This window comes from Hippopotamus amphibius, chromosome 1 (assembly GCF_030028045.1).
Source record: "Hippopotamus amphibius kiboko isolate mHipAmp2 chromosome 1, mHipAmp2.hap2, whole genome shotgun sequence".
Taxonomy (NCBI): Eukaryota; Metazoa; Chordata; class Mammalia; order Artiodactyla; family Hippopotamidae; genus Hippopotamus; species Hippopotamus amphibius.
In genome coordinates, this window is record NC_080186.1 from 146,643,508 (window position 1) to 146,670,974 (window position 27,467).

Sequence of the window (27,467 nt, forward strand, 5' to 3'; positions counted from 1 at the left end):
AAGGGGCTTCAATACCCCACTTTCAACAATGGATATATCATCCAGACAAAAAGATCAATAAGGAAACAGTAGTTTTGAAAAATATTATAGACCAAATGACCCTAACACACATATAAAGAACATTCTATACAACAGCAGCAGAATACACATTCTTCTCAGGTGTACACAGAACAATCCCCAGGATAGGTCATATGTTAGGCCATAAAACATGTCTTAGCAAATTTAAGACTCCTCAAATCATAGCAAGTATCTCTTCTGAGCAGTTATGCAACTAAAAATCAGTAACAAGAGAAAAGCTGAAAAATTCAAATATGTGGAAACTAAACAACACACTTTTGAACAACAAATGGGTCAAAAAAGAAAAAAAAGGGGAACCAAAAAGCATCTTGAGACAAACAACAATGAAACACAACACACTAAAACTTATGGAATGCAGCAAAGCAGTTCTCAGAGGGAAGTTTATACTGATAAATGTCTATATCAGGGGAAAAACTCTCAAGTAAGCAATCTAACTTTATACTCAAGTTACTAGAAAAAGAACAAACTAAGCCCAAAACAGAAGAAGGGAAATAATAAAGATCAGAAAATAAAGGAAATAGGAGAAAAACAATAGAAAAAACAACAAAACTAACAGTTGTTTTTTTGAAAAGATAAACAAAACTGACAAACCTTTTGCTAGAGTAACAAAGAAAAAAATAGAGGTGACACAAATAAATAAAATCATAAATCAAAGAGGAGACATTACAACTGATACCACAGATATACAAAGGATCATAAGAGACTACTATGAACAATTATATGCCAACAAACTGGGTAACCTAGAACAGATAAATAATTCCTAGAAACATACTATCTACCAAGACTGAATCATGAAGAAAGAGAAACTCTGAAGAAAGTAATTACTAGTAAGGAGATTGAAGCAGTAATCAAAAACCTTGAACAAAGAAAAGTCCAGGAGCTGATGGCTTCAGGAGTGAATTCTACCAAACAATCAGAGAAGAATGAGTGCCAATCCTTTCCAAACTCTTCCAAACAACTGAAGAGCAGAAAACAATTCCAAACACATTTTACAAGGCTAGCATTACCCTCATACCAAAGGCAAATAAGGACACTACAAGAAAAGAAAATTGTAGCCTGATATCCCTGATAAACACAGATGCAAAAATCCTCAACAAAATACTAACAAACTGAATGTAAGAGCAGATTAAAAGGATCATACACCAGGATCAAGTAGGATTCAACACTGAGATGCAAGAATAGTTTGATGTATGCAAATAAATGAAAGTTATGCACCATATTAACAGAAAGAAGGGTAAAAAACATATAATCATCTCAACAGATACAAGAAAATGCATCTGATGAAAATTCAACATGCTTTCCTGATCAAAACTGTCAACAGATTAAGTATAGAAGGAATGTAAGGAATGCACCTCCACATATATGACAAATCCACAGCTAACATCACACTCAATAGTGAAAAGCTGAAAGTCAGGAACAAGTCAAGGATGCCCACTCCAGTTCAACAAATCACTGAGAGTCCTAGCCAGAGCAATTAGGCAAGAAAAATAAATAAAAAGCGTCCAAATTGGAAAGGAAAAGTTAGTCTCTGTATGCAGGTAATGTGATTTTTATACAGAAAAAAGATTTCACCAAAATATTCAGTTAAATTGCAGAGTACAGAAATCAACATACAAACATCAAGTGCATTTATATACACTAACAAACTATCAGAAAAGGAATTTTAAAAATAAAATACTCAGAAATAAATTTTACCAAGGAGGAATAAAAGATCTGTACACTGAAAAATATAAATATTGCTGAAAGAAACTGAAGAATACACAACTAAATGGAAAAATCCCAACCCCACGTTCATGGATATGAAGAATACTGTTAAAATGTCCATCCTAAACAAAGCAACCTACAGATTCAATGCAGGCCATATCAAAATTCTAGAGCCATATCTAAATTCTAAAGCCATTTTCCCAGAAATTAAAAAAAAAAAAATCTAACATTCATAGGGAATCACAAAAGGCTCCAAGTAAGCAGAGCAATCGTGAGAAAGAAGAACAGAGCTGGAGGCATCACCCTTCTGGATTTCAAACTACACTACAGAACTACAGTAATCAGAACAGTGTAGTGCTAGGATAAAAACAGATATATAGAACAATGGAACAGAATAGAGAGTCTAGAAATAAGCACACGGTTACATAGTCAATTAATCTTTGACAAGAGTGCCAAGAATACATTATGGGGAAAGGACAGTCTCTTTAATAAATGGTGCTGGGAAAATTGAATATCCACATGCAGAAAAATGAGATTGGACCCTTCTCTTTGACTATACACAAAAATTAACTCAAAATGGTTAAAGAATTAAAATTTAAGACCTGAAACTATAAAATTCCTAGAAGAAAACATAAGGAAAAATACTCTTTGACAATGGTCTTTGATTTCACACATCCATATGACAATACGGATAAACCTGAAGGACATTATGCTAAGAGAAATAAGCCAGACACAGAAGAACAAATGCTATCTGATCTCTTTTATATGTACAATCTACAAAAGTCAAACTCTCAGAAACAGAGAGTGGAATGGTAGTTGCCAGGGCTTGGGGATGGAGATAAACAGGGAGATAATAGTCAAAGTACACAAACTTTGAGTCACAGGTGAATAAGGCCTGAGGATCTGATAGACAGCATGGTGACTACAGTTAACAATATTGTATCATATACTTGAAATTTGCTAAAAGAACAGATCTTAAGTGTTCTCTCTCTCTACACACACACAAACACACAGATGCACACACACACATTGTGAAATGATTATATTATCATGTTGTATACTTTAAAATATACACATTTTTTTTTTTGGCTGTACCACACAGCATGCAAGGTCTTAGTTCCCCAACCAGAGAGTGTACCCCAGCTGCCTGCAGTGGAAGTGCAGAGTCTTAACCAATGGACTGCCAGAGAAGTCCCAAATATATACTATTTTTATTGTCAAATATACTTCAATAAATCTATAAAGCACAAGCCACATCAACATGGTAAAAAATATTCTAGTATCATTTTTGCAGTAGATTGCAAATGAGAGAATTTTACGTAATTATTAAAGTTCAATTATTAAAGCGGTGTGCTATAGCATATTCTGATGTAAAATGAGACGGAGGTCATCAAGGTAAGCTTTTCACTATTTCCATGAAAAAGTGAGACCTGAAGTGACATGACCAGAATCCCAGAGAGGTAGTGTAGGTGTTGGGCCACAGATTCATATTTTCTGATATCTATGTTGCCTCCTGGGGCCAGTGACTGTGATCGCAGGATATGATTCATTGTATCACTTCTTCACTCACTTGGGTGACTTCTGCCAGAATTACTTCCTGAAATACAATTATTGTTCCAAGATACATTGTCTGGTTATCTACTTTTCTCCTTACCTTCTCTTAAGCAATTAGGATTTTTTTTTTTTTTTTTTAGTATTTCTGTGTGTGTGTTAGTAAAAACTAAACAGAGATAGATAAGACTATTTAAAAAATTAAAGTACAGGTCCAAAGAAAAGTGTTACTATTATAAGTTAAATACAGGAAAAACTGTCATATATATATTTAACCCTGCCCTTAACAGAGCAAGTACTCATTAAGTATCTGCTGGAATGGATGGAAGTAAAACATTTTTATAACTTCAGTGGATTACACTGCACGATTCAATGGTAAGGCGATTTCCCCCAATGCTTTCATCTTGATCAACTGCAATGGTCTTTTAATATCCTGAGCCTCATCTCTTATAATTAGCAGAAACTAATAAAAGTAACAGACTGGGCCCAATCTGGCTGAAAGGCATTATTATCCTATCTTAGAGCATAGCATGGAGTGCTGATGTAATAGATTCCTAGAAATAGACTTCATGTAAAAGTGGCTGTAGTGACATGCTTCGCTGCTCACTCCCAAAATCAGGAAGCAAGAGGAAGCATAAACTAAATGGATGAGAAGAAAAATGCAAAAGTCAGCATAAAAAGACAGATTAGTTACCTGACCAACATATTCAACTCTAACTATACTGTGTTGGCACATCTAATGGAGAGAATGTAGCATCCAAAGGTCATTCACAGATGCAAAGAAAAAAAGAGAGCCACAAAAGGGAAATGGTAGGCAGAGTTCAATTAAACACTGAAAGAAGGAGTCTTAGCCTTGGACTTCACTCTTGGCTGTTTCAAGCAAGGCATTAGAGAAACAGTAGATATAACAGATGGAGTTCATTACTCTTAAGGCATTTATGGTCTTCGCTGGGAAGACTTTGAGAATCTTTGGTATCATTGACAAGACTGTCTCTGTTGGACTGACAGCCTGATGACGTTAAGAAATTCTTTTTATCAAACTCTTTTTGTTTTGATTTCAAGTACATTAATTATTTTTGTCATTAAGTTCCCTCTTCCTGTGTAGATCTTCCTAAAGGGAGAGTAGATGTAACTACCTCTATCCACGCAACATTTATTTATCACTGTAAATTTAAAAACTGATGTTTCTAATTTAGACAACAATCTCATGAGGTTAGTTAGTATGAGTCTGCCATTAAGAGATAAAGCCTGTCTTGCTGAGCTGATAGAATTTTCTTAGACTGACATTATGAAAGACTCTATAGAAAGAGACTTGCCCATGAATAATCACTATAACACCTATAAACTTCCAGACCTAGGGTGTAGAATAATAAATTGGCAAGGGTTCATAGTTAGACGAATGGGTCAATCCTTTAACTACTCCATTTAACATATATATGAGAGATCATGTGAGCTAAGCCACTTCATTTAATCCTCTCACTAAGTAATTATTTCACATCAATATTTTATTTTAAAGAAACACTTAAAGATTCTATTATTAGATGAGCCACAGCAGCACTGAAGCTCATGTAAAGGGTGAAGTCAAATCGGAGTTTGTAGTAACATAATTAGTATCAATAGCATCTCTACTTTTGAGAAATCTAAGTCAAAATATAAAACATTTCCACATCAAATAAATGTACTGGGGTTCTGAAGATATTTTTGGAGTTCACTGCATTTCAAGACTTCTCGTGAATACTTTACTTGATTCTGAAACTGTAGCCTTTTAGTTTTAGTGCATGAACTTGAAGGTATTCTTTATATGCAAGTATGGAAAACTGAATGATGGGAAAATTTTGTAAATGCTTGCCATCATGTTTGTGATTGGCAGGGTTACAATTTCTTTGCTCTGTGAAGGAACTTTTATTTAAATTACTATCCTGGTACTGTTACCTCGCAACCAGCAAGACATACTTAAACTCTCTTACCCTTCAGTCCTCACGTGTAAAATGGGAGAAACAGCAGCCATCTCACAAGACTGCACAGGGTTTAGCAAAATAATCTCAGTAAAAGTAGTTCTAACATACAGAGTAATAGCTAACATTCACTGATTTGCTTACTGAGCTCTTACATACTAAGTGCTCAAATATTACCAGATATTGCTAAATTCTGCACCAGGATTATTATTTTTTGAGTCATCCCATTAGTTTGTATTTAAATACATTTAGAACATAGATATTCTTTGGTAGCAAGAGTCTACTTTCAAAGTGAACCAGTCTACCATTATTTTTGCCAATTTCCCAGTGACTTAATTATTACAATTTCATTTCACCATGATTTAGTGAATACATTTATAGACCTAGGCTCATTTACATTAAGTAGGAAGGTAATATTAATACCAATTCTTCAATAGATCCTTCCTTAATACCTGTTAAATCCAAGATTGCAATATCACTCATCTGGGTTTTGGCCATCACTTTCTGTCTCTCTGCCTCCACTTAGCCCCTCGACAATACCATCTTTAACCTTTAGATAGTTTTGGCCTCAGTGCTCAGATAAATTGTTTAAAGCTTCCATGTCTCCTACAGATTCCTAACATGGATTAAAAGACATTGGATGATCTCGATCCTATACCTTCTACATGACATTCAGGAAACAGTTTTCAGGTCCCTTCCTGCAGGAAACCTTCTCTTTCTTCTTCTCCCTCTGGACCCAGCTCTATCTTAAGCCCTCTGTATGTGCTCCACAAAATTCTTGGAATTTTTCCTGTCACACTACTTGCCATTCTTTATCATTACTGCTTAGTCGTCATCTGAATGTTCATCTAGATTGTCAGCCCTTGAGGACATGCACTGTGTCTGTCTATTCATCAGTTAGAGCCAGAGCCACCACACCACCTGGGGCAGAGTAGACACTACAGTCATTGCTGGATGAAGGAGGGAGGAAGGTAAGAAAGGCAGCACTGAAAATCATGCCCAGAAATAGTAATGGTAGAGATAGCACTGGTGGATTGAAGAGCTTAGTACAAAGCAATATTTATAATGCAGTTAATAAGTTTGATTCATAAAGTTTAATATTAAAAATGTTACTTTGTGCTCTGCCTAACTACCTGAAGTGCTTACTGATCAATGAAATTTCCATCTAAACTTTACTCTCAGGCTTAGTCTTTGTAGACTGTTTCAGAAGACAGAAAATTTTAAAGTGCTATGTTAATTAATACCTTGAATACCACATTCTGGAAGTTCAATCAAAATAAACTCCTCACCAATAAGCAATCTTCCTCTAGATTTAGCCTTTCATTTATGTTTATATTTTTGACTTAACTGGCTTTTTCCCTAAAAACTCTCTGTTGTACCTAATTATGGGAAACGAGATATCTCATCACTAACTCAGTGATTATTGAACTGTAATTTTTGGAGAGTTTCATAGATAATTAACCAAGATTTGCAGGATGTATAAAAAGACAATGTTAGAATAGATGCCTAAATATTTAAAAGAAAAAAATCAGGATATTATGGCCTGTGCTGGATTTCTTGTGCACATTTTCACAGATGCCAAAATGAACTGCATTCGCAAATTCAAGAAAGTTGTATTATCAGAGAAAACATACATTTTAATGTGGGGTCCACATTTAGGAACGGAAAAAAAAACTATTCTTGGACTTCTTCAATGGAGATAGCTACTATCCCAACAGCTTATGTTCCCAGTACCCCAAAATGTTATTAACCAACTGTACACATCATTTAAATAACAATATTCCACAGCTCTGAAGACAGGTAGCTTCGCTACCTCAAAACCTGATTGCTCACAGCCATTCTGAGGTACTCTGATGGACTTCTGGACTTCAGGAAACCCGACCTTATAAGACACTGTTTTGTAACGAGAATTGGAGAAGATACACAGATTCTTCTCATTAACATAATATGTACATATGATCCTAGCAGCCAACATTTATTGTGTCCACTGTTTGCCAGGAGCTTGAATTACAGTATCTCTCTTCATCCCACAAAAATTCTGCGTGGTTACTATCATTTCATGGATTGGCACAAATTTTTTGGTGACCAGCCAGATAGTGACTATATTAGGCTTTGTAGGCTGCACAGTCTGCTGCAATTTCTCAGCTCTACAGTTACAGCTGAGAGCAGCCATAGACAAAACTTTTCATAAACACCGACGTGAATCATATACATTTTTTTGTTTCATGAAATACTATTTTTCCTTTGTTTTGTTTTTCTGTTTGTTTTCAATTATTTAAAAACATAAAAATCATTCTTAGCTCGTGAGCCTTATCCAAATAGGTGGCAGGACAAATATGGCCCAGGGGCCACTGCCAACCTCTACACTATCAAAATATTTCAGGGCAGGTAATTGAAGCCCGGGGAGACACAGCTCCTAGGAAGTACAGAACCAGTTCTGACTCTGAGGCCCTTTCTCCTTTTGATTCCTGTGTCTCTGTGTCATGGTTTATATTCAGCGCAAAGGATAAAATCTTCCTGTAGCCGAGGTTTTAAAATAACTGACAAATAAATGGATTATGCCTGAGTTGACATGTTTATTCTTCAAGTAACACTAAATTCAGCTACAGACTATTACCTTCCTTGGAGCTTTCTATCTCATTTGGAACGGAAGCAGTTCTGGCAAATCAAAACTAATAAATTATGCCTGCAATTACTCATTGGTCCTTAAAATGAAAACAAGTTGCTTTTCCCATTACTATATTTATTTATATATTCTAGAATTGGCAAATGACTTTTTTGTTGTTGTTAAAAACTCTAGAGACTGCTGAAGCCAACTTCTGGAGAAAAGGTGAGAAATAAAGTCAGGAAGAGAAGGTGTAGGAAATCAAGTATAAATTATGCTCCACGTAAAAATTCTCTTTTAAATTTGAGTCTTTTAAAACTTAGGGAAAAGTCCTTGCAGCTTCCAAGATAAAAGCTATGAGTTTTTCCAACCAGAAACTTCAAGCACCATGAATCAAATCTAACCATTATTTACAAGATGGGTGTGAGATCATTCAACAAGTGTTCCAGAAAGAGAAGTGGAGGGGAGGGAAGAGGGAGGAGGAAAAGGAGAAGGAAAGGAAAGTTCAGCCACAAGGGGCAAGTTTAGATACACATGGATATGGGACAATGCTTAGAAGAGATAAGAGGGGAAAGAAAGTCAGAAACATGGAAACAAATCTAGTTGGAAGAGAGGAGACGTGAAGAGCTTCATAAGTAAATTAAGCTTGAAATGAGTGAAAGAATAAAACAGTAGTTACCTAGACAGTGTCTATGGGGAAAAGGATCTTATAAAATCCTCTTCTAGGGCTAGTTAAGTTACTATAGATAAATAAGGAAATGGTAATAATTCCAATTATTTTTTTTTTAAAGTTAACTCCTCACCAGCTACTGTGTTAAGTGTTTTCTATGTATAATTTAATCTTTATGACATCCTTATGAGTCAGGTGCTGGAATTGTGTGTGTCATAAATGAGGAAACTGAGGTACAGAGAAGCTAAGTGACTGCCCCAAATCACACAGTGGATAAGAGATAAAGATAGGATTAACTCAGGCCTGCTTAATGATGAAGTCTGTGTCCTTAAATGCTATGCTAAACTGCTTCGCATTCCTATTAATGAATATGAAATTGAAGTAGAGTGGTGTCATGATTTAATATTTTATATGAGTAATGGACTAATGCAATTTTAATAGAACTTTGTAATTCATAAAATGCATTCGCACCTACAACATTTCACTTGCATTTCACAATATCCCTATGTGGTAGCTTAGGATTATCTCCTTACAAGTATATCAGTGAGGAAACTTATGTTCAAGGAAGTGACGTGTTCAAGGTCAGAGGGCTGGAAGTGTCAGAGTGGTGGAAGGGAGAGAGCTACCTCTAGCTATTTTCTGGGAACTCTGGCCTTGCCACTTACTAAATGAATGTATTGGGAGAAACAAACCCTTTCCGACTCCAGTTATCCACATCTGAAAGATGGGGATAGAATTTTAACTTTTCAGAGTTTTTCTCAGCATATAACTAAGCCGCATGAATGCCTTTGGTACAGGTGGGCGTGCAGCAGAGGCACATATCCTTCACCTGCCTGTGACACTGGGTACCTCAGAAAAGTCCTGAGTATATGCATATCAAATTTAACATATACAACATTTATTTGTCAATTATACCTCAATTAAGCCGGGGGAGAAAACCAACTGGGAACAGTCCTGAATTAGAGTTGTAAGATCTGGGATCTTTTCTCAATCATGCCCTTAGCCATCTGTGACGTGGTACTGGAACTTCACCTCCATCTGTAACTACAGGTTGATAAACTGGCTGGCGGGGAGGGGGCGGAGCTATGTGATGTCCATGTGGAGTTGGGAAGACAGATGCTCAACCAGTTTTTACCAATTAGTAAGAGCTGGCTCCAGCATACTACTGAGTAAAACTATGAGATAAGATCAGTGTTTTTCAAAAATTTTCTGAAAGGAGAAAAGTGTTTTGTTTTTTGTTTTCTGTTTTTTGCCTGACTTTGAAAAGCTTGAAGTGAGTTAAAGAATAAAAGACTAGGAGAGTAGTGTTTCTCAAAGAGTTCTCATTGCAAAAATGAATGAAGCAGCAGAAAGGGGATCCTGAGGATGGTTTGGGAAGCTAACTAAATTTATGGTGTGAAATAAGATCCTTGATGCTGCATTTTTCAGAGATTTGTATCCAATACGTATTGTGAACCTCCAAGAAGGGTCTAACGCACATAGCATTTCCTAAGCCTACATTACTGCTGACTCTTTTTTAATGGAGCATTTTATAGGACTGATGTTCGACAGAACACATTTTAGGAAATTCTACTGCAGAAGAAATAAGGTGAACTAACAAGAGCTCTAATTCCTTGTTGTAAACAGTGCAATCTCATCAAGTAATTATGTAACACCAATAATGTGCCCAATCGGGTGCTAGAAGGCCATGGGGACAGGAGGAAAAAAATGAATTGTCTACAGGGCATTTTTTGCAGGACAAAAAATGGACAAGTCATGTAAAGGAGTAATCGTATTAGATCAGAAAGTGGGATCCCAGGGGCCAGTTTCTAGGTCCGACCGAGTTAATCAGGGAGTAACATCATCAGAAGCGAAGCAGGAAACACATTTCTCGGAGCAGAGGCTGGAAAACTGAAAAATGCTTGAGAAAAAAAGTGGGCTGAAGACATGTTTATTTCAGAATCCAAGTTAATCTTCCACTCACCTGTGTGAAAGAACTAAGGGTGTTTCTTTTGATCTTCAGTTTCACGAAATCACTATCACAGTGACACTGCCGGTTCATGGTTTTTACTATGTTGGAGATACAGTGAACATCAGGAATGAAAAAGCCTCCTTTGTTCTTTTCCGGACAAACACTGCTCTTCAGGGTATGCCACATAATGCTTATTGTAAAAAATAAACACTCAGAATAGGCAACAAAAATCAGAGAGGCTGACAAAGGAAGTTAATTTCAGGTGGGCAAAGAATTGTTTCTTCCATTCTGGGATACAGGAGGGAACAGAAAGCCCTAATGATACACATGGAATCATGTAAAAACTCTTAGTTGCACTATGTTAAATGCTTTATGTGCCAAGTGATGGCCTCAAAACTCTTGATTTCCTTAAGTCTTTGACAGCTACTCAGAAAACACAGGGGAAGAGAATTCAGTAGCAGAAAAGCTCCCAGGAGTTCTTCTACCAAAGTGGCTATTTCCCAAAATGTTTCCTGTCATGACAACTTTCCTAGCACATGCCTGTGTTTAAAAGATGTACTGGGGGGAGAAAAGATGGCAGCGAAGTAGAGGGACGTGGAGTGCAACCCTCTCCACAGATGCATTGGGAATGCACAGAAGGACGCAGTCATTCCCACAGAGAACCAGCTGAACATCAGCAGACGGCCGTGGACACCAGAAAGGACCGCGGGGAGCCCGACATAGCTGGTAGGGAGTCATCTACGAAGGCTCAAAGAGGGTGAAGCGGCGGAGCTGTGGCAGACGGGAGGGAGGGAGAAACATACGGAGGGTCCGCAGCGCAGCTCAGCGTTCCTGGACCGAGACGTCGATCCACGGCTGAACGGAGGGTCTGGGAGCGGGAGCGTGGGAACCGGAGAGCTGGTTCAGGGTGAGAAACATTGTTGCCGGTAGGGTGACGAACCGAGAGGACAGGAGGGAGGAGGTCCGCGGAGAGGAGTGCCCGTCCCAGAGAGCTGCCCGGCCATGAGAAAGAAGAACAAAGAAATCCCAAAGTGAGCAGAAGGAAAGAAATCATAAAGATCAGAGCAGAAATAAGTGAAAAAGAAAGGAAGGAAACCATAGCAAAAATAAATAAAAGTAAAAGCTGGTTCTTTGAGAAGATTAACAAAATTGATAAACCATTAGCCAGACTCATCAAGAAAAAAAGGGAGAAGATGCAAATCAACAGAATTAGAAATGAAAAAGGAGAAGTCACAACGGACACCTCAGAAATACAAAACATCATGAGAGACTACTACAAGCAACTATATGCCAATCAATTGGATAACCTGGAAGAAATGGATACATTCTTAGAAAAATACAATCTTCCAAGACTGAACCAGGAAGAAATAGAAACCACGAACAGACCAATCACAAGTATGGAAATTGAGGCAGTGATTAAAAATCTCCCAACTCACAAAAGCCCAGAACCACATGGGTTCACGGGCGAATTCTATCAAACATTTCGAGAAGAGCTAACACCTATCCTTCTCAAACTCCTCCAAAATATTGCAGAAGGCGGACCACTCCCAAACTCATTCTACGAGGCTACCATCACCCTGATACCAAAACCAGGCAAAGATGTCACAAAAAAAGAAAACTACAGACCAATATCACTGATGAATATAGATGCAAAAATCCTCAACAAAATACTAGCTAACAGACTCCAACAGCACATTAAAAAAATCATACACCATGATCAAGTGGGGTTTATCCCTGGGATGCAAGGATTCTTCAATATACGCAAATCAATCAACATGATACATCATATCAACAACTTGAAGGATAAAAACCATATGATCATTTCAATAGATGCAGAAAAAGCTTTTGACAAAGTTCAACATCCATTTATGATAAAAGCTCTCCAGAAAATGGGCATAGAAGGAAATTACCGCAACATAATACAAGCCATATATGAGAAACCAAAAGCCAACGTCGTTCTCAATGGGGAAAAACTGGAAGAATTCCCTCTAAGAACAGGAACAAGACAAGGGTGTCCACTCTCACCACTATTATTCAACATAGTTTTGGAAGTTTTAGCCACAGCAATCAGAGAAGAAAAAGAAATCAAAGGAATCCAAATTGGAAAAGAAGTCAAATTGTCACTCTTTGCAGATGACATGATATTATATATAGAAAACCCTAAAGACTCTACCAGAAAACTGCTAGCAGTAATAGATGAGTTTAGTAAAGTAGCAGGATACAAAATGAATGCACAGAAATCTCTTGCATTCCTATACACTAACAACGGAAGAGCAGAAAGAGAAATTAAGGAAACTCTCCCGTTCACCATTGCAACCAAAAGAATAAAATACCTAGGAATAAACCTGCCTAAGGAGGCAAAAGATCTGTATGCAGAAAACTTTAAGACATTGATGAAAGAAATCAAAGACGACACAAACAGATGGAGGGACATACCATGTTCCTGGATTGGAAGAATCAACATCGTGAAAATGACTGTACTACCCAAAGCAATTTACAGATTCAATGCAATCCCGATCAAACTACCAATGGCATTTTTCACAGAACTAGAGCAAGAAATCTTACGATTTGTATGGAAACACAAAAGACCCCGAATAGCCAAAGCAATCTTGAGAAGGAAAAATGGAGTTGGTGGAATCAGGCTTCCTGACTTCAAACTATACTACAAGGCCATAGTGATCAAGACAGTATGGTACTGGCACAAAAATAGAAAGGAAGATCAATGGAATAGAATAGAGAACTCAGAAGTAAGCCCAAACACATATGGGCACCTTATCTTTGACAAAGGAGGCACGAGTATACAATGGAAAAAAGACAGCCTCGTCAATAAGTGGTGCTGGGAAAATTGGACAGCTACTTCTAAAAGAATGAAATTAGAACACTTCCTAACACCATACACAAAAATAAACTCCAAATGGATTAAAGACCTACATGGAAGGCCAGACACGATAAAACTCCTAGAGGAAAACATAGGCAGAACACTCTAGGACATCCATCCAAGCAAGATCCTTTTGGACCCACCTCCTAGAATCATGGAAATAAAATCAAGAATAAACAAATGGGACCTCATGAAACTTAAAAGCTTTTGCACAGCGAAAGAAACCATAAATAAGGTTAAAAGGCAACCCTCAGAATGGGAAAAAATAATTGCCTATGAAACAACGGACAAAGGATTAACCTCCAAAATATACAAGCAGCTCATGCAGCTTAATACCAAAAAAGCAAATAACCCAATCCACAAATGGGTGGAAGACCTAAATAGACATTTCTCCAAAAAAGACATACAGATGGCCAACAAACACATGAAAAGATGCTCAACATCACTGATCATCAGAGAAATGCAAGTCAAAGCCACAATGAGGTATCACCTCACACCAGTCAGAATGGCCATCATCACAAAATCTGGAAACCACAAATGTTGGAGAGGGTGTGGAGAAAAGGGAACTCTCCTGCACTGTTGGTGGGACTGTAAGTTGGTACAGCCACTATGGAAAACAATTTGGAGGTTCCTTAAAAAACTACAAATAGAACTTCCATATGATCCAGTAATCCCACTCCTGGGCATATACCCAAAGAAAACCATAATCCCAAAAGAAACTTGTACCATAATGTTTATTGCAGTACTATTTACAATAGCCAGGACATGGAAGCAACCGAAATGCCCATCAACAGATGAATGGATAAAGAAGATGTGCCATATATATACAATGGAATATTACTCAGCTATAAAAAGGGATGAGATGGAGCTATATGTAATGAGGTGGATAGAACTACAATCGGTCATACAGAGTGAAATAAGTCAGAAAGAGAAGGACAAATATTGTATGCTAACTCACATATACGGAATCTAAAAATGGTACTGATGAACTCAGTGACAAGAACAAGGATGCAGATACAGAGAATGGACTGGAGAACTCGAGGTATGGGAGGGGGCGGGGGGTGAAGGGGAAACTGAGACGAAGCGAGAGAGTAGCACAGACATATATATACTACCAACTGTAAAATAGATAGTCAGTGGGAAGTTGTTGTATAACGAAGGGAGTCCAACTCGAGGATGGAAGATGCCTTAGAGGACTGGGGCGGGGAGGGTGGGGGGGACTCGAGGAGGGGGGAGTCAAGGAAGGGAGGGAATACGGGGATATGTGTATAAAAACAGATGATTGAACTTGGTGTACCCCCCCAAAAAAAAATTGTCAAATACTTTAACTGATGGGTTTGCAGTTATATAGAGCTAAACAAGCAATATGATAGCATGTTTTTGTATATTTTTATAATAATCAGCAATAAAATTTTTCTCAACATGAAAAAAAAAATGTACTGAAGCACACAACTGAGTGTCAAAATCCACCCTGTATATAACTTTATGCTTTAGTTTCTCTTAGTCCTCACCTCATGTTTTAATGATTTAATTTAACTCGTCTTCATATGCCTGCAAAACAAGAACACCACTGAGGCAGGAGATAGAGGGCCCCAGGTTGAACAGTTTCTCCTCTGCGGACAGGAACTCCATAATAACAGAAACACCACACAAGCAGGATGACGGAGGAGGCTGGGCCCTGCCCAGATAAGAGATAAAACACCACATATTCCTCATTCTTGGAGTTAAGGAGACCTTCCCGGACTACACATGTGCAGAAAGTTTCCTTGGAAGTCAAAAAGAGAGGGGGCACCTCCGCATAGTAAGTGATGTCAACTACCCATAGGCCTCTTCACTAGAATCCATCTTGGCTAAGAGATGTGCGTGCACACATGGGGGACCCTCAGGTATAGCAAATACGGACTCAGAACCAGGCAAAGCCAGATGACTGGCCAGAGGAAACCTGGAAGAAATGCCCCATAAAAGTGATTCAAACTCGCACAAGGGCACGACTCTCTCTCTCTCGAGCCTGCGGGTATGTCTATCCACACGTACTATACTCTTTTTCCTCCTAATAAACACTTTACTTGCTTCACTACTTTCTGTTTTATGTGGAAATTCACTTCTACACAGCTGACCTGTTACTGGCCACTGGTCCCTGGTGGTCTAGTGGCTAGGATTCAGTGCTCTCACTGCCACTGCCTGACTTCAATCTCTGGCTGGGAACCGAAACCCTGCTTCAAGCCACTGCCGGCCGAGGCTACCCAAGATCACCACCACCAGCATACATGGTGCAAACACAGTGCCTGGACTTTGGCATATAATATCTCTAACCTTTAAAACAATACCAACAAAGAGGGTGTGTATGTGCCTGCATGCACGCACACACAAAGACATAAGCTCACTGACCTCTGTTGTTGGGGGGTATGTGTGTGTATGTGTACAAAACTAAGGTTCCAAGAAGGTAAGTAACACGCTCAAAGCCATCCAGCTTGTAAGAAAGAGCCAGAATCCAGAATCACACTGGGGTCCTCCAGACCTCACCACCTACAGTCTTTCCCCTCAACCACACTGCCTCAGTTTTTCACTACCTCTCTCCCATAGAGATTCTACTCTTCACTTATTTTCTCTTTGTTATCCATTCAGACCTTTTCCACACTCCTTTCTAACTATCTCTTAGCTGTATTTCTAAACCTTCTTACTATCCTCTAGTTCACAGTTTCTTAGTGAGATCCTAACATAAAATATTAATGTATATTGAAGGAAAAGAAAAATAAGAAAGCTACAGAAAAATATCTCAAATAATTGAGCATGGTCATCCTTGGGGAATGGTATGAAGGACTTCCACTTTCTATGTTATTTATTAAATATGTTACCATTTGTAAGTTCTTAGAACAGAGATTAAATATATTCTTTTAAAAAAGTCCATTTGCATGAGAGCCACCTTTTGCTCAATAGGGAAACTCCCAGGCTCCAGCCCAGGCCTGCTGAATACCATTACCTGGAGGTAGAGCACAGAAATCTACATTTTAATCAAGCTTTGCAAGAGATTGTTTTGCACCATAAAGTTTGAAAACCTTTATTACAGTTGTTGTAAAAACCCAACCACGAGGATTCCCCTGTGGCGCAGTGGTTTAAGAATCCGCCTTTCAAACAGGGGACACGAGTTCAATCCCTGGACCGGGAAGATCCCATATGCTGAAGCAACTAAGCCCTTATGCCACAACTACTGAAGCCTGCACACCTAGAGCCCATAAGCCACAACTATTGAGCCCACGTGCCACAACTACTGAAGCCTGCATACCTAGAGCCCGAGCTCTGCAACAAGAGAAGCCACTTCAATGAGAAGCCCACACTCCGCAATGAAGAGTAGCCCCCGCTTGCAGCACCTAGAGGAAGGCCGCACACAGCAGTGAAGACCTAACGAAGCCAATAAAGACGTAAATAAATAAATAAATATTAAAAAAAAAAAAAGCCCAACTACAATGTGTAAATTAAAACTGCTTCTCTTCATACACTATGGCCAAGGCCCCTCTACTTTATTTTTCTTCATTTCACTTTTTACCTGAGAATGTGCTATGTGTTTACCCTCAGCTGTATTTTTCTTCTAGAATGTAAAATCCATGAAGTGCAGGGTTTTTTTTTTTTTCCTCTTTTTTTTCACCGCTCTTGCTCTCTCCACTAGTACCTATGAAGTGATCAATAAATGTTTCTTGGGTAAATAAATGAAAGAGAAGGGACCATTCTATGTTTAACCTCCCACCCCAACAGATATCCACTGATGGGTCCTGTGAGCACTGTAAACACTCCATTTTTATCACCCTTCTTCTATATAACACTATCAGCTTAAAAGCATTTCACACCCATTCTTGACTTTCATCCTTACAAAATCCCCTAAGAAGCTGCACATGCCTACATATGAACTAACAATTTAGGAAACCGAAGCTTATAATGGTTAAATTAGCAATCCATTCCCTCAATGAAAGAAACAACCTTGGTGGAATTCAACACTTTTCATTCCACAAGTCACGCTTTCCTCAAAGTACTGAACAGATTTTCACCATAACCAACTACTTCTTTGCAGTTGAGCTGTGATGCTGATGGAAGGGGTCCTCTTCCATCAGCATCACTTGAGAATTTGTCAGAAGGTCAAAAACTCAGACACAACTCCAGATCTACTGGGTCAGAAACTTGGGGGAAGGACCCAACTATTTGTTTTAACATACCCTCCAGGTGATTTTGGTGTAGGCTCAAGTTTGAAAAGCACTGAGTTGGGACCATAAACTGTTGTTAAAATGGAAAAACTATTTCTAAGGAAGAGCACACTGAGCAGCGGTCACTAATAATCAACAGAGGGAAAGAAATTCATGAGATGAGCAGGTATCACAATGGCGGGAAACCGTGGAGTAACATGCTTGGTACAGTCTCTGTCCCATGGTGAATGGTTAAAAAAAAAAAAAAAAGAAAGAAAGAAAGAAAAGCTAGGAAGAATGGATGCCAAAACAAGTAAGTTTCAACAAATATTAAAGAAGGGGCAGGAGACTGATCTGTTCATCATGTTGAACCAGAGTAGAGCTCAATTTGGGGCCAAGAAATACAACTCAGTTTTTCAGTTTCCAAATACCACTTATGAACGAAATGCTCACGTGGCTCTTTCCTCAGGACCAATGCTGATCATCTTTACTTTAACGGATGACATGGTGATGGAGAAATACTAACCACCCTCCCCTATGACAACCATGTGTGAATTTGCTTCTAGTTATTTAAATGTCCCTGTTATATACAAAGTTTTCTGGGGAATAATTTAAGGAATATAGGTCTGTAGAGTCTGTTATTGGGCAAAGTGCTCCATTTCTTCTTTCTAGAAACAGTAATTTAATTCACCCAGAAGAATTTTTGAAGTACAGTAAATGGGCTAAGAATTTCCGATGATACCATGTACATTCATTTTCAAAAAGAATATGTTTTCTTTACTTAAGATATTTACCAGTTGGATTATCCACTTTTATTAATTAAGCATTTTAAATTTTAAATATTTAACGGAATGTCTCAGGATGTATAGACAGATACAAAGCATACTAATTTCCCTCTTTAAAAGAAGGAAATTTACTTTTCCTTTCTAAAAAAAGATAGTTTTAAGAATGCATATAAACCGGACTTAGAGAATCAGAGTAATGGATAAAAACACCCCTGGGTCCAAACCAGTAATTACTCAATTAGGTATCTAATAGTACCCAACCATATTAAAACTAATTGAGTCACTCCACCTTGGTCATTCTATAAGGCAGCTAAATACACACAGCTGCTTTATAATTTTCTCTGCTACCAATGGTAGAAAATATTATTTAACCAGAGCAGCCACGATCATGTATCTAAAGCCATTCATTTATTTATTTGCTCATTCAGCAAAAGTTTGAGTGCCTCCCACAACTCGGGGACTAGCAAACTATGGAGAATATCGTGTTGCATAAAGTAAAAAGCCTTCTCCTTACAGAGATACTACAAACATTCTAGCTCTATTTTGTGTTGCTTCAGAAAACAAAGTCACAATAAGCAAATCAAGGTGTATTAGATTATGCCTTCCAAACATTCATTCTGCCTTCCTCATTTTGCTTGGGAAGCCAGCCCTTCCCTCTTTCCAGTTTGCTGGGCCTGACTGTACCCCTTGTTGCCAGAAATGGTCGCATGACCAAGGCCTGGTCTATCAGCATATTCTCTTCACTGATGATTGTTTCACCTCCAGGATATGACCTGAACCACGCTGATGAGACTCACTTGTGGAATTTATGTTAGAACCATTGGGAAACAGAAGCTTTATCTGCTAAAACTCCTAGATCTTTAGATGATGTAAGCCTGGAATTCTTAGAGTTACTATAGTGAGAGAGCCTACCATAGAGCAAAGAAATCAAGTATGAGAAAAACAAAAAGTGTGGATGATATCATTTGACCCATTTCCTGGATCTAGCCATGCCTGAAGCTGGAACTTACCTCTAGATTTAAATTAGGAGGCACACATACATACTCCATATCATTCTTCCTGCCTTATTATTTTTTTTTAATCTGACATTCTATATATTTTACATATTTTCTGTTAGGATCCTTCCCCTTCCCACTACCCCTTCCAACAGAATATAATGTTCATCAAGACCTTTTTTTCCTGGGGTGGGGGGGGGGAGGTCTATTTTGTTCACCACTGCATCTCTGCATCTAGAACAGGACCTAGCACACAGCAGCCACTCTATTTTTCAAAAAATAAAGAGGAATCATTTTGTTCCTAATCTTCCTTTTCTATTATTATCACTACTCCCTTTCCCACATATGCACACAGGATACCCACTCACTGATCTAACTACTCACTGGCCCCAAATCCTCTTAGGATCATCATTCCTTGCATTCAATTTATAAATTTTTTTCACATTTTTTCCTTGATCTTAATTATCACAAAGAGACATTAGAAATAAGTAGCCAGATTCTTATTTTGCATGAATCATGAAAACCAGCCTTATAAGAGCTGAATTAATAACCCATTCCCTAAATGAATATGCTGGAATTAGAGGTTGACAGTTATATTCCTAAATGTAACACTCTCCAAAACACCAACATGTAAGTGCCTCTCCTTCTCCCCTGCATCTAGTTTTCTATCAACGTCACCTAGATAGTCTCTAGAATTCTGTACGTACTCAATAAACGTCTGCTGCATGCTGCATGCTGAATAGATGTAAGTTAATTGTTAAAATTTCACTTTGTAACACTATATTGAGTTTCCACTAACGCCTATGTCTCTAATTCTGGGAACTGCCTCCTAATTAAATCGCCTCGCTCTATGGGTTGCTCTAATAATGACTTTTGATTCCAATTAATACAATGCATTGGGAAAACTAATTCACTGTAAAAACTCCTCTGCATTAAAGGCAAAAAGGGTGGAGCAGATTGGGTCCAAAATGCTACAGGCAGGAATTGTATTCTTAGTTCTTTTTTCCCCAGCGCTGAAATGTGCCCCCTCTGTGGATTGCCTGTGCTTGTACTAACTATGTAAATGTATCTATGATTGATTTTTAAAACAGCACACCAGGGTATATTCAGCCCCCGAACAAGAAAAATACCATCCAACTGTAAATATCCAGTGGAGCAGTAAAACTGTTTCTTCTCTGCCCTGCGTAATTGCAGAACCCAAGGAGGGAAGGAATGTTTCCCCAAATCTGGCTTCCCATTAGATTGAATAAATGTCAACTTGAAAACCAGGAAACAAAAATGCCACTATGAGGTCTTCTGAAATATAAAATATTCAAAAGGCTCTCCCTCTCAGGAAGAATTCCTGAAACTGCTTGGCACTTTCCAGCTTCAATCTGCAGGTGAATGTTTTAAAAGTTTCCATTCACATTGTAATGTGTGTGCTCTTATTCCCAAATCAGCCACACTCGATGGGTTTCCAGTGATAATGGCTTTGGATGCCTATTAATATAGTGCTGTGGAAAAACCAATCTGTTGGATGAGAAGTTCTCAGCATCAGAAGAGGCAAACTGGGGGCACAACGCTGTTGCCAGTTGTTGGCTGATGTGAGTTCTTTTTTCATTCTCATTAAAACACAAGCAAAAATGTGCACTGCTGAAGTTGGTATGCAGTGGTCAATGTGATACCTTATGTGGGAGGAAGGAAAGACTGAACAATATATTAGAGACTATGCCAGCAGTAAAATAATTTTTTTAACAAAGGAAGAGAAATCCTTATTATGTATACTATGCAATAGTACTCACTGGTATAGAACTCAGGCTCCAGCCATTTCACAGAGTAGCAGATTCCTGTGTGGGTTATTTGGGGGCTAGCCATCGTGAATGGGTCCACCTAGGGCCATCATTTCTGCCTGAACGTGCAGCTACACGCTCCTCTTTGTAACTTTTTGGAGATTCCCATCTGGGAGAAATAATACAGGAGGTACACCCTCTTTACTCTCATCACTTTCTATCGCCATTTTCCCCAATAATAAGATACCTTAGAAAATTCCATGGAAGAGTCCTTCCTCATGAAAAACACTCCAGGATACTTGCACTTTTCCAACACTTTCCATAAACACTTTCTCAAAGGAGAATGGAGTCTGGTGGATATGAGAAGCAAATACCAATTACAGCATCCTTTCCTACTCCCTGTTTTTGTTTTTTTTAATAAAAATGTAGTTGAATTTGATACACAAAACTATTTGATTTTGCATCATTTATATTTTAAAGCCCCTGAACACATTTTTCTTATTTGTTGGTCTTCTGAATCTCTTCATTTGTGAACAGTCTATTCATATACCTTGCCCATTTCATCATTGGATTATTGGGGGGAAGCATTTCTTATGATGTCATGTTAACATGTAGAGAAAGAGTAAAGATCTAATTTGGGAGAAATCTGAAGAAATATCTATTGGGTATATGTTCTAAGTGTTAGATTTGCTAACAACATGATCTAAATTTGAAACAGAAGCGACTAACTGAATATTTAAATTTTCATTAATAGAGTCTACAGCTCTACATTTGATTCCCCACATGGAATTTTTAAATTTCTATTGTAAAGTCTAGGGAATTGAACACACTGGTCACTGTTGCAGGTTTCTGGATATTTAAAAGAACTTAGGACCTTCTGTGTGTCCTACCCTGCCCATAAGAGACCATCATCACTGATACAGGCTAAGCTCTCTCTAGCTACACACAGAAGCCTAAACCAGTCAACATCTTTTTAGCTCAGGTTTTCTCAGCCTTGGCACTATGGACAATTTGGACTGGATAATTCTTTGTTTTGGGGGGTATCCTGTGTGTATGAACAATGTTTAGCAGCATATCTGGCCTCTTCCCACTAAATACCTTAGCACAGCCTCAGTTGTGACAATTCACTCCAGATATTGCTAAATGCCCCCAAGGACAAAAGTGGCTTCATTTGAAAACCACTGGTCTAATTTATGCAGAGAAATCTTTAACAGTCTCTAAACAAAACTACCTCCAGCTGAAAAAGATTAATCTGATTTATACACAGAAATTTTTGATAGTCTTCAAGGTGGAAACTCAGTCTCTGCCACGGCAAGCCATTTTCCCCAATGCAAAAAGCAAAACAAAACAAAAATCAAAAAAAAAAAAAAAAATCAAAGGCAAGCAACTTGACCATGGAAAGGAACCCTAGAGTAGAATGTTGAGTCTATGTCACTGATAACTTCGGGAAAGTTAACTATATTATTCAGTGTGTTCTGTGGTTATACTTCTATGAAAAAAGTAAGTAAAAAAAGCAACCTACAATTTCCAAGAAGATAGATTTGAAAGGTACGTGTGAAACGGCCACAAAATGACTGCACCAAGAACTACTTCACTGGAACAACAGTGATTCGAATTCCATATCCCACAAGGCCTCCCTGTACTCACTCCTGACTTCCAATCCATCACCAAGGCTTCCTGGGTTTTGCCTGAAAAAAATATTTTGAGTTGATCCTCGTTGTTTCCATGCCCTTCACCATCTACCAGACGGAGCCCTCACCATTTCTTCTGTGGTAAAAGCTTCCTAAGCAGTTTCCTTGAGTCCACCCTTGTCCCATTCGAATCTGTACAAGCAAGCACAGCCAGAGGAACCTTGTAAAACACGTCACTCCACTTATGTCCGTCTTTTGTCGTAAACTCTTCACTCATGTCTCATTGCTTGAGAAAGAGCCCAGCATTCATATCACAGTTCAAAGGCCCTATGGAAGAAGGGCTCAGCCTATACCCAGCAATGCTATTTTCTGCCACCTTTCCCCTTGCTCACTACGCATCAGTCACACTGACCTTCTTTCTGTTCCCCTCCCACCTCAGTGTCTTCATACACACTCCTCCCTCTGCCAGAACGTTCTTATTTCTATTCTCACGACCAGCTCCTTCTCACGTTTAAGCTCCAGCTCCAGCACCACCACCCTCCCTGATATTCTAACCTGATGCTTTCCCCTCTTTTTTCCCTCTCTTATACCAACCTATTCTCTTCCTTCATAACACACATCCCAGTTCAATGCTTCATTGACTATAGACACAATTGCATGCTTAACATCCATCTCACAGATCAAATTAAAATTCTATGAAATCAGGGACCACATGTGTCTTGTTTGTGTCCGGTGACAGCACAGTGCCTCACGCACAGCACAACTGAGATACAGATAATTGCAGATGTGAGTGATCAATTGCCCCTCAATCACCTTCACATCTCATAAGCACAAGAGAAAAAGCTAGCTTCCCTACGGAGGTAAACATCCTCCACAAGGCTAAAACCACCTCATTACCCCAAAGGAAAGCAGAGATCCAGACTGCTATTTCTTAAGGTAGAGGCAGGAGGATAAATGAGAGCTTGATGGCAAAACCACTCAGGGTCTTCCCCACCTCTTCAAAGGGCAAAACTGACCTATCATTTGTCACCCAGGTACTCTCTCCTGTCCTCCGTTTACTCCCTGAAGTTTTATTACGCTGTGGTCAATACTCAGCGGCAAACGATGCAAAGGTGAACAGGCTGGCTCAGAGAGCCCACATCCCTCTTTGCATTTTTATGTCCTTCATTACAACAAGTAGGCTATTTTTATACCTGTTAGCTGCTAACAATTGGCAAAACCTCAGGCTTGGAATAAAATACGACAAGGGCCAAGAGAGGTAACAACAACAGTGTTGTACTGCAGCCAGCGCACCATTAATAAGAGCAGGAAGAGGGAGCGAGGAAGGGCCACGGACGGGGGTTAGGAGGGAAAGGAGGCTCCCTGGAACCCAGCAAAAACGCTGCCCCGGGGTAGATGGTCAGGTAAGGCGACCTGGCCAGCCCAGCACTGCGACCCATCTCACTCTCCATCCCCTAACCCTCTGGCCTGAGATACTCCAAGATATTGAATCTTAGACTTAACACATTCTCATAGCCTGGCAGGGCCTCACACTTCCTAAGGCCAAACAACCCTTAGTTGTATATTTCTTACACATAACAAAACCCACCATTTTGAAACTGTACAAAGGTCTTTCACAACATATTTGCACATGAGAGAAAAGAGGCATCCACAAAAATACTCATTGTCTTGTGGATTAGTAACAAAAATCTGCAAAGAATCTACATTTTTCTCATAGAGGAATGCCGTGTAAATTTTGGCACATTCATGCCTTGGGATGTTACTACATGACTATCATTAATTTTATACATCAGTGATTGCTAGCTGATGTTGCATATATTTTACCATTATTGACATATATCTATGATACATTGTAAGTGGATTTAAGAACAAGGACGCAGATACAGAGAATGGACTGGAGAACTCGAGGTATGGGAGGGGGCGGGGGGTGAAGGGGAAACTGAGACGAAGCGAGAGAGTAGCACAGACATATATATACTACCAACTGTAAAATAGTCAGTGGGAAGTTGTTGTATAACAAAGGGAGTCCAACTCAAGGATGGAAGATGCCTTAGAGGACTGGGGCGGGGAGGGTGGGGGGGACTCGAGGGGGGGAGTCAAGGAAGGGAGGGAATACGGGGATATGTGTATAAAAACAGATGATTGAACCTGGTGTACCCCCCCAAAAAAAAAAAATAAAAAAAATAAAAAGTAATTACAAAGGGGGAGGGAGGGTGGGAGAGGGAAGGATTGGGAGTTTGGGATTAGAAGATGCAAACAATTATATACAGGATGGGTTAACAATAAGGTCCTACTGTATAGCACAGGGAACTATATTCAATAGCCTGTGATAAATCATAATGGAAAGAATAAGAAAAAGAATATGTACATATATACATATATATATACATATAAGTGAATCACTTTGCTGTACAGAAAAAATTAACACAATATTGTAAATCAACTATACCTCAATAAAATTTTAGAAAGTAAAAAAAAAAAAAAAAAAAAAAGATCCACTTCCATTACCGAAATGTAACCCCATGGAGGCAGAGACCCTATGCCCAAAACAGTTCTGGGCACATAATAGGCACACAATAAATGTTTGTTGAAAGTATGAAGAATAAATTAACACTGTGTCACCACTAAAAGAGGGCAGGAAATTCACACAAAACTGACACAGAGAATTTTAAAACTGCTCTTATTTGTTTAAAAAAATACAGGGGGTGTGTGGTACACGCCACCTCTGCAGCACTGTAGGACATACTAGAAAGAGGGGAGATTGATACTGAGTGGCCAACTACTACATCCTTCACCAGGTGAACTTATTTACTCTGATGAAAATCCAAAGCCTTTTATAAAATGAAAGAAATACTGACAGTCTTCTTGCATAATTATGACCTGCCTTTGAGTGAGCTGTTTGCTACCTAATGATAACACCAAGGTTTCCTTTAGAATAAAATGGACATATCCAGTAGCTGTTGAGTCTCTCTGTAACCAGAGAGATTCTGTAGTCTCTCTCTCTCTCTCACACACACACACCCACCCACACACCCCCACAGGGGTTGGGGGAAGGGGGAGAGAGAGGGAGGGAGAAAGAGGGAGGGAGGGAGAAAGAGAGGGAGAGAACGAGGAAACCTGGCACTCTGAGTTGATTGGGACACAGAAGACTATAGAATAAAATGGTTCTGAGCATAGGTTCAACATTCTGGTCATACTGGATTGAAACCACTTGATGAATTGGGAGACTGGGATTGCCATATGTACATGACTAATAAGAAAAAAATATCAAATTGTACATTTTAAATATATGCAGTTTATTGTATCTCAATTGTATCTCAAGAAAAGTTCTTAAAGAAAAAAAAAAGAAACCACTTGATGTAGCTGCAGGACCTTGGGCAAGTCATTTATTCCCTCTGAGGGTCAGTGTCACCATCTTAAAGAACAAGCATAATATCTCAAACTAACACAGTACCATTTTAAGAACTGAATGTTTACATAAGGGATTTAGGACAGCACCTGGCACAGGGCAAGTGTTGAATATATGATAGTATGTGGTTTTATTTGAGGTTCTGACTCGGAGTTTCACATTCTGAGGGGACATTTAGCATCGCTACATTTTCAAGCCATCCTCTGAGACAATACGGCACCTCAATAATGACACACATTTCACAAAGAAGGGGCCAACGTGGGCAGGAGCAAGGACAGCTCTTTCAAACTTATGTTCAGTCCTGAAAAACAATGAAAAGAATGCCAGCTCGAAGAGAATGTTCTGTCCCTCCCAACCCTCACCACCTTTCCATCCTGGAACCTGGCAATACTGAAGAATGAAATGGGGCTTTGGTAATGCTACCCAATGAAGGAAAGGAAACACACGCTCTTTAAAGTATCATATTGCACAAGACGCAGGTGAGCAGCAGCCCACACGAAGCACTATGAAGATCTGACTTCATTCACTTTACACTCTAGGCTTGTTTTACATGTACCATGCTAATAAAGTGTTTGAAGCATATCTCTCTACTATAGAAATATTTATAAATTTTATACATGTACTCTGCATTGACAGAGTGAGTGTGTGTGTATGTATATATGTATACTATAAACTTTAAAAATAGACATTTTAAAGGGATAAGAAAAAGAAGCAAATAGAAATCCTGGCACTTTATTCTGTACCGCTGGGTGGCTTGTGCATATCCTGGAATGCGAAGGTCCCACAGTGAAGAACACTGTTGTAGATAATCCCCTCTGAGACTTTTGCACCCTCAGGATGGGGAGATTCCCACATTTCCATCCTTGTCTATGCAGAGGCGACTGAGCTGGGGGTGCAAAGGGCTAAAACAAGATGTCAAGTCTGCCCTCACATACATTTTATTTGGCAAGCTGTTTTTGTCTTAGTTGTCAACATTTTATAATCAGGACATTTCTTTGACCTAAAGAATTAGCAAGTCCAGAACAGTGGGTCCCTGTGTCCACTAGTATTTGGTGGCACCTGAGTATCAGTCACGCACTATCCTTTAATACAGTCTTTGTCAAACTTGCTTCTCTCACTTGCCAAACCTGCTGTAACTCTATCTGAATTTGCAACAGCTCATAAACTCTGGGAGCCTTGCGCCATAGGAAAAGAGGAGGAACGTGTCTAAAACGGAAGAAACTTCTTGACTCGCCAAGACTCCACATCTATTGGAGAAGCAGGAGCATGGTGGAGATGAATCATGTAGAAGCCACCCTGGGTTTTCAGCCACTG